This window comes from Moschus berezovskii, chromosome 21 (assembly GCF_049115385.1).
Source record: "Moschus berezovskii isolate FMDL1 chromosome 21, NW_MosBer_1.0, whole genome shotgun sequence".
Classification (NCBI taxonomy): domain Eukaryota; kingdom Metazoa; phylum Chordata; class Mammalia; order Artiodactyla; family Moschidae; genus Moschus; species Moschus berezovskii.
The window spans coordinates 56,861,060-56,869,554 of record NC_142480.1 but is presented as its reverse complement, the minus strand read 5'-3'; positions in this window follow the sequence as shown (position 1 = coordinate 56,869,554).

Sequence of the window (8,495 nt, the reverse complement as noted above, 5' to 3'; positions counted from 1 at the left end):
CAAAGCAAGTTAAATCAGGGCAAATATTAAGCAACAAGAGAGCTCCTCTAATATGTGTCTGCCTGACTTCAAGTATCCTGCAGGTGGTTACATCAAAACTACCTTTACTTTTATTTATTTATTTGGTTGCATCAGGTCTTAGCTGCAGCATGTGGGCTTCATTGCCCTGCAGATCTTAGTTCCCCAAACAGAGACTGAACTCATGTTCCCTGCATTGCAAGACAGACTCACAACCACTGGACCACCAAGTCCCACAACTACCTTTAGACCTTGAGGAAACTAAAAGAAGAAATCATCTTGAAAAGCACCCTTTTTAATAGATACTATTTCTATTTGTATTATTCTGGGGTAAAAGCAATATTAAATATTTTTGTATGTATTATCCTCACCTGCATGGTACAATTAGATCATGTAGATGACTACCAGCAGGATCAGGGCTTGAACCCAGGCCTGTCTGATCCCAAAGCCAGTGTCTTTAGACCGCAAACTATGCTGCCTCCTGCTTGTGAATGGGTGTTGTGACTTGCTCTCTCTTGTTCAATGCATATTCAAAGATCAGTGTGTTAAAAAATAAGTCAAGATGTTTAAATACATATTTAATATTTAAATAAACTTTTTAATACTTAGGTCTGGCAGGCCATGGTCCAAGGGATTGCAATGAGTCAGACAACTTAGCAACTAAACAGCAACAACTTGATTTATATTGTGATTTAATCTCAAATATATTTGCTCTAAATAAAAAAACATATCATCTAAATCCTACTAGTGTTTGAGAACTTTAGCTATGTCAATGTGACACAATAAGAAACTTTAAGGGGCTTCCCTGGTGGCTTACTGGTAAAGATTCTACCTGCCAATGCAGGAGACATGGGTTCCATCCCTGATCCAGGAAGATCCCACGTGCTGTGAAGCAACTAAACCCATGCACCACAACCCTTATGCCTATCCTCTGGAGCCTGCAAGTTGCATCTACTGAAGCCCTCATACCCTAGAGCCCACAGAACCCTAGCTGCCGAGCACACTCATTTACACAGGACTTTAAGACCTGTGTACTTACTGTACTTATTGTACTGCTGGCTTTTCATCCATATGTTTTATAATAGTCTTTGTAATAAACTGGTAAATGTACGTAAATATTTACCTGAGTTTTGTGAGTTGTTATAGAAAATTATCAAGCCTGAGAAGGAAATGGTGGAAACTTCATTTAGTTTTGTTTACTTTGATCTAACCATCTCATTTTGGGAATATATTCAAAAATACATGGCCAAAAATATGAAATACATATTCATTGCAGCCTATTTGCAATAGCAAAACACTGGCAACTTCTCAAGTGTTCTTCACTAGCAGCAATAAATCATATGATCACAAGTGGACTAAAAAGAATCATAAAAAGAAATGAGGACTCTTCTCTGTCCTTGTGGGAGATAATCTCTGGGATATCTTGTTGAATGGAAAGGCAAAGTGAAGACACACTCAGTTCAGTTCAGTTCAGTTCAGTCGCTCAGTCGTGTCTGACTATCCACGACCCCATGAATCACAGCACGCCAGGCCTCCCTGTCCATCACCAACTCCCAGAGCTCACTCAGACTCAAGTCCACAGAGTCGGTGATGACATCCAGCCATCTCATCCTCGGTCGTCCCCTTCTTCTCCCGCCCCCAACCCTTCCCAGCATCAGAGTCTTTTCCAGTGAGTCAACTCGTCGCATGAGGTAGCCAAAGTATTGCAGTTTCAGCTTTAGCATCAGTCCTTCCAATGAACACCCAGGATCGATCTCCCTTAGAATGGACTGGTTGGATCTCCTTGCAGTACAAGGGATTCTCAAGAGTCTTCTCCAGCACCACAGTTCAAAAGCATCAATTCTTTGGCGATCAGCTTTCTTCACAGTCCAACTCTCACATACATGACCACGGGAAAAACCATAGCCTTGACTAGACGGACCTTTGTTGGCAAAGTAATGTCTCTGCTTTTTAATATATTATCAAGGTTGGTCATAACTTTCCTTCCAAGGAGTAAGCGTCTTTTAATTTCATGGCTGCAGTCAGCATCTGCAGTGATTTTGGAGCCCAAAAAATTAAAGTCTGACACTGTTTCCACTGTTTTTCCATCGATTTCCCATGAAGTGATGGGACCAGATGCCATGATCTTTGTAAGAGATAGCCAATGGAAATATTCTTCCAATATACTTAAACAACATATACATATTTTCTTTTATTATCATAGAACATATTAAATATAAAATAATGAAAAGATTTTAAAAATCATAAAATTACCAAGTTTGAGAAGGTAGAGAAATGGATGAAGGGAACAGAGAGGGACTGGACTTCTCTGAACATACTTTCCTTTGGAGGTTCAACTTTGAAATCACTTAATATTTTGTATAATTGTAAAAACTGACAGCAAAAAAAGTGTATCAATTTGGTGACATAATCACCCACCAAAATTTAACTATTTGACTATTCATCCCCATGAATTGATTTTAAAAATTTTTTAACAGGTACACAGAAAATATTGATGGAGGTAATGTACGCGACGTGAGAGGGGCGGCGCAGACGCGACGCGAGAGACGCCGGCCCCGGCGGCGCAACGAACCACGCAAAGAGGTGCGGCCGTGAGGAGCTACCCCACGCCTGAGGCCAGGGCCGGCGGCTGAGAGGAGCTACCCCACGTCCAACAGGCGGTGGCTGCGCGGGTGCAGGAGGGCTGAGAGGAGCTACTCCACGTTCAAGGTCAGGAGGGGCGGCCTTGAGGAGATACCCCTCGTCCAAGGTAAGGTACAGCGGCTGCACTTTGCTGGAGCGGCTGTGAAGAGATTTTCCACGACCAAGGTAAGAGAAACCCAAATAAGACGGTAGGTATTGCTAGGGGGCATCAGAGTGCAGACAAACTGAAATCATAATCACAGGAAACTAGCCGATCTGATCACATGGACCACAGCCGAATGTGGTCCACTGGAGAAGGGAATGGCAAACCACTTCAGTATACTTGCCTTGAGAACCCCATGAACAGTAACAAAGGGCAAAATGATAGGATACTGAATGAGGAATTCCCCAGGTCGGTAGGTGCCCAGTATGCTACTGGAGCTCAGTGGAGAAATAACTATAGAAGGAATAGAGGGATGGAGCAGGAGCAAAACCAATACCCAGCTGTGGATGTGACCAGTGATAGAAGCAAGGTCCGGTGCTGTAAAGAGCAATATTGCATAGGAACCTGGAATGTTAGGTCCGTGAATCAAGGCAAATTGGAAGTGGTCAAACAGGAGATGGCAAGAGTGAACGTCGACATTCTAGGAATCAGTGAATTAAAATGGACTGGAATGGGTGAATTTAACTCGGATGACCATTATATCTACTACTGTGGGCAGGAATCCCTTAGAAGAAATGGAGTAGCCATCATGGTCAACAAAAGAGTCCGAAATGCAGTACTTGGATGCAATCTTAAAAACGACAGAATGATTTCTGTTCGTTTCCAAGGCAAACCATTCAATATTACAGTAATCCAGGCCTATGCCCCAACCAGTAATGCTGAAGAAGCCGAAGTTAATCGGTTCTATGAAGACCTACAAGACCTTTTAGAACTAACACCCAAAACAGATGTCCTTTTCATTATAGGGGACTGGAATGCAAAAGTAGGAAGTCAAAAATCACCTGGAGTAACAGGCAAATTTGGCCTTGGAGCACGGAATGAAGCAGGGCAAAGGCTAATAGAGTTTTGTCAAGAGAACGCACTGGTCATAGCAAACACCCTCTTCCAACAACACAAGAGAAGACTCTACACATGGACATCACCAGATGGTCAACACCGAAATCAGATTGATTATATTCTTTGCAACCAAAGATGGAGAAGCTGTATACAGTTAGCGAAAACAAGACCAGGAGCTGACTGTGGCTCAGATCATGAACTCCTTATTGCGAAGTTCAGACTTAAATTGAAGAAAGTAGGGAAAACCACTAGACCATTCAGATATGACCTCAATCAAATCCCTTATGATTATACAGTGGAAGTGAGAAATAGATTTAAGGGACTAGATCTGATTGATAGAGTGCCTGATGAACTCTGGACGGAGGTTCGTGACATTGTACAGGAGACAGGGACCAAGACCATCCCCATGGAAAAGAAATGCAAAAGAGCGAAATGGCTGTCTGAGGAGGCCTTGCAAATAGCTGTGAAAAGAAGAGAGGCGAAAAGCAAAGGAGAAAAGGAAAGATATAAGCATCTGAATGCAGAGTTCCAAAGAATAGCAAGGAGAGATAAGAAAGCCTTCCTCAGTGATCAATGCAAAGAAATAGAGGAAAACAACAGAATAGGAAAAACAAGAGATCTTTTCAAGAAAATGAGAGATATCAAGGGAACATTTCATGCAAAGATGGGCTCGATAAAGGACAGAAATGGTATGGACCTAACAGAAGCAGAAGATATTAAGAAGAGGTGGCAGGAATACACAGAAGAACTGTACAAAAAAGATCTTCACAACCAAGATAGTCACAGTAACGTGATCACTGACCTAGAGCCAGACATCTTGGAATGTGAAGTCAAATGGGCCTTAGAAAGCATCACTACGAACAAAGCTAGTGGAGGTGATGGAATTCCAGTTGAGCTATTTCAAGTCTTGAAAGATGATGCTGTGAAAGTGCTGCACTCAATATGCCAGCAGATTTGGAAAACTCAGCAGTGGCCACAGGACTGGAAAAGATCAGTCTTCATTCCAATCCCAAAGAAAGGCAATGCCAAAGAATGCTCAAACTACCGCACAATTGCACTCATCTCACCCGCTAGAAAAGTCATGCTCAAAATTCTCCAAGCCAGACTTCAGCAGTATGTGAACCGTGAACTCCCAGATGTTCAAGCAGGTTTTAGACAAGGCAGAGGCACCAGAGATCAAATTGCCAACATCCGCTGGATCATGGAGAAAGCAAGAGAGTTCCAGAAAAACATCTATTTCTGCTTCATTGACTATGCCAAAGCCTTTGACTGTGTGGATCACAATAAACTGTGGAACATTCTGAAAGAGATGGGAATCCCAGACCACCTGACCTGCCTCTTGAGAAACCTGTATGCAGGTCAGGAAGCAACAGTTAGAACTGGACATGAAACAACAGACTGGTTCCAAATAGGAAAAGGTGTATGTCAAGGTTGTATATTGTCACCTTGCTTATTTAACTTCTATGCAGAGTACATCATGAGGAACGCTGGGCTGGAAGAAGCACAAGCTGGAATCAAGATTGCCGGGAGAAATATCAATAACCTTAGATATGCAGATGACACTACCCTTATGGCAGAAAGTGAAGAGGAACTCAAAAGCCTCTTGATGAAAGTGAAAGAGGAGAGTGAAAAGGTTGGCTTGAAGCTCAACATTCAGAAAACAAAGATCATGGCATCTGGTCCCATCACTTCATGGGAAATAGATGGAAAAACAGTGGAAACAGTGTCAGACTTTATTTTTTTTGGGCTCCAAAATCACTGCAGATGCTGATTGCAGCCATGAAATTAAAAGACGCTTGCTCCTTGGAAGGAAAGTTATGACCAACCTTGATAGTATATTAAAAAGCAGAGACATTACTTTGCCAACCAAGGTCCGTCTAGTCAAGGCAATGGTTTTTCCCGTGGTCATGTATGGATGTGAGAGTTGGACTGTGAAGAAAGCTGATCGCCGAAGAATTGATGCTTTTGAACTGTGGTGTTGGAGAAGACTCTTGAGAGTCCCTTATACTGCAAGGAGATCCAACCAGTCCATTCTAGAGGAGATCAATCCTGGATGTTCATTGGAGGGACTGATGCTGAGGATGAAACTGCAATACTTTGGCCACCTTATGCGGCGAGTTGACTCACTGGAAAAGACTCTGATGCTGGGAAAGGTTGGGGGCGGGAGGAGAAGGGGACGACAGAGAATGAGATGGCTGGATGGCATCACCGACTCTGTGGATATGAGTTTGAGTGTACTCCGGGAGTTGGTGAGGGACAGGGAGGCCTGGCGTGCTGTGATTCATGGGGTCGCGGAGAGTCGGACACGACTGAGCGACTGAACTGAACTGAGTGTTTATACTATAATTTTGAGGCTGTCGCCTGTGCCTCTTTGAATAAAACAGATGAGAAATCATGTCAGTTTCTTTGATAACTGGGGTTTTTGGTATGGGTGCACACTGGCATATTGATGAGGTTAAGAAAATTGTTCGTGGTTCTGAATATGAATTGGCAGTATCAGTATGAACTCATGAAGTCTTTTATTTTAAAAACATTTCATAGCTCATTCACTGAAAAACAGTAGAAAGCCATGACCTATTCAGGAGCAAGGAGTACCCTAGCTCTTCATATGTGGTCTCTAAATAGCAAACCAGAGTTCCTTGGATTAAAGTCTTATTAAGAATAACAAAACCTAAGAGGTACACACATGCACACACAACATATAGACAATATTATGGAAAGGGGGACATAATTGCAGGTATAAAAAATAATTTTTAAACACCATGAGAGGATATCCTTAACAAATTATGTCAACAATATTTTAGTAAGTTATGCTTTATCAAAATTAATTTTAAAAATTTGGATAGACTAAAAATTAATTTCTTGTAGTCAGATACCAGCTATTTAATTCAAAATTATAAAGATACACCTTAAAATATGGATTACTAATCTACACATGGTAAGATTATGAGTAGTTTTTATATGCTTCTTTTTGGTTAGAGGCACTTTTCATGTATGTGTGTGTGTGTGTGTGTGTATATATATATATATATATATGTCTGTCTCTATGGCACAATCAGTTAGCACATTCAGCTGTTAATCGAAAGGCTGGTGGTTTGAGCCCACCCAGGGTTGTGACTCACCTTTGGGTTTCCTAGGTAGCTCAGTGGTAAAAAACCCACCTACCAATTCAGGAGCTGCAGGTTCGATTCCTGGGTTGGGAAGATCCCCTGGAAAAGAAAATGGCTACCCACACCAGTATTCTTGCCTGGAGAATCCCCATGGACAGAGGAGCCTGGTGGGCTACAGTCCATGGGAGTGGCAAAGAGTTGAACATGACTGAGCAACTAACACTTTCACACTTTCACATATAGATGATGTCAAGAAAAAGTAAACCAAAATAATAGAAATAATTTTTAAAGACATTTTTATTTAATTTTGTTCCTTGTCTTTTCTTAGCTTATATTATGGTACTTCCGCCTTCTGATGGAGAAGGATAAGAGGCTTATGGAAGCTTCCTGATGGGAGAGACTGCCTGAGGGGGAAAGTGGGTCTTACTGTGATGGGCGGGGCCATGCTCAGTTAACCTTTAATCCAATTTTCTGTTGATGGGCAGGGCTGTGTTCCCTCCCTGTTATTTGGCCTGAGGCCAGACTACGGTGGGGGTGATGAAGGTAATGGCGAGCTCCTTCAGAAGGTCCCATGAGGCACTGCCACACTCGGTGCCCCCAACCCTGCAGCAGACTCCCGCCAACCCAGCCTCCACCAAAGACTCCTGGACTCTCACGGGCGAGTCTGGGTCAGTCTCCTGTGGGGTCACCGCTCCTTCCTCCTGGGTCCTGGTGCACACAAGGTTCTGTGTGTGCCCTGCCGGCATCTGTTTCCCCAGTCCTGGGTAAGTTCTGGTGGCTCTGTGGTGGGTTAATGGCGACCTCTTCCAAGAGGGCTCACGCCACACCCAGGTCTGGGCACCCCCGCCCCTGCGGTCACCCACTCTGCCCCGTGCCCCCGGGAGCCGCTCACACACAGCCCATCTCAGTCTCTGTGCGGCTCTGGATCCCGGTGCACAAGGTGTGTCTGGGCCTCTGACTGTCTCTGGCGGGTGCGGGCTTTGATTCTAAACGTGATCTCACCCCTCCCACCGTCTTACCTTCACACGCTAGCAAAGTAATGCTCAAAATTCTCCAAGCCAGGCTTCAACAGTACAAGAACCAAGAACTTCCAGATATTCAAGCTGGATTTAAAAAAGGCAAAAACGAGAGATCAAATTGCCAACATCCATTGGATCATGGAAAAAGCAAGAGAATTCCAGAAAAACATCTACTTCTGCTTTATTGACTATGCCAAAGCCATTGACTGTGTGGATCACAAAAAACTGTCGAAAATTCTGAAAGAGATGGGAATACCAGACCACCTGACCTGCCTCCTGAGAAATCTCTATGCAGGTCAGGAAGCAACAATTAGAACTGGATATGGAACAATAGATTGGTTCCAAATCAGGAAAGGAGTATATCAAGGCTGTATATTGTCACCCTGCTTATTTAACTTATATGCAGATTAAATCATGAAGAACACTGGGCTGGAAGAAGCACAAGCTGGGATAAAGATTGCCTGGAAAAATATCAATAATCTCAGATATACAGATGACACTATCCTTACAGAAGAAAGCAAAGAAGAACTAAAAAGCCTCTTGATGAAAGTGAAAGAGGAGAGTGAAAAAGTTGGCTTAAAACTCAACATTCAGAAACTAAGATCATGTCATCTGGTCCCATCACTTCATGGCAAATACATACAGAAACAGTGGCACACTTTATTT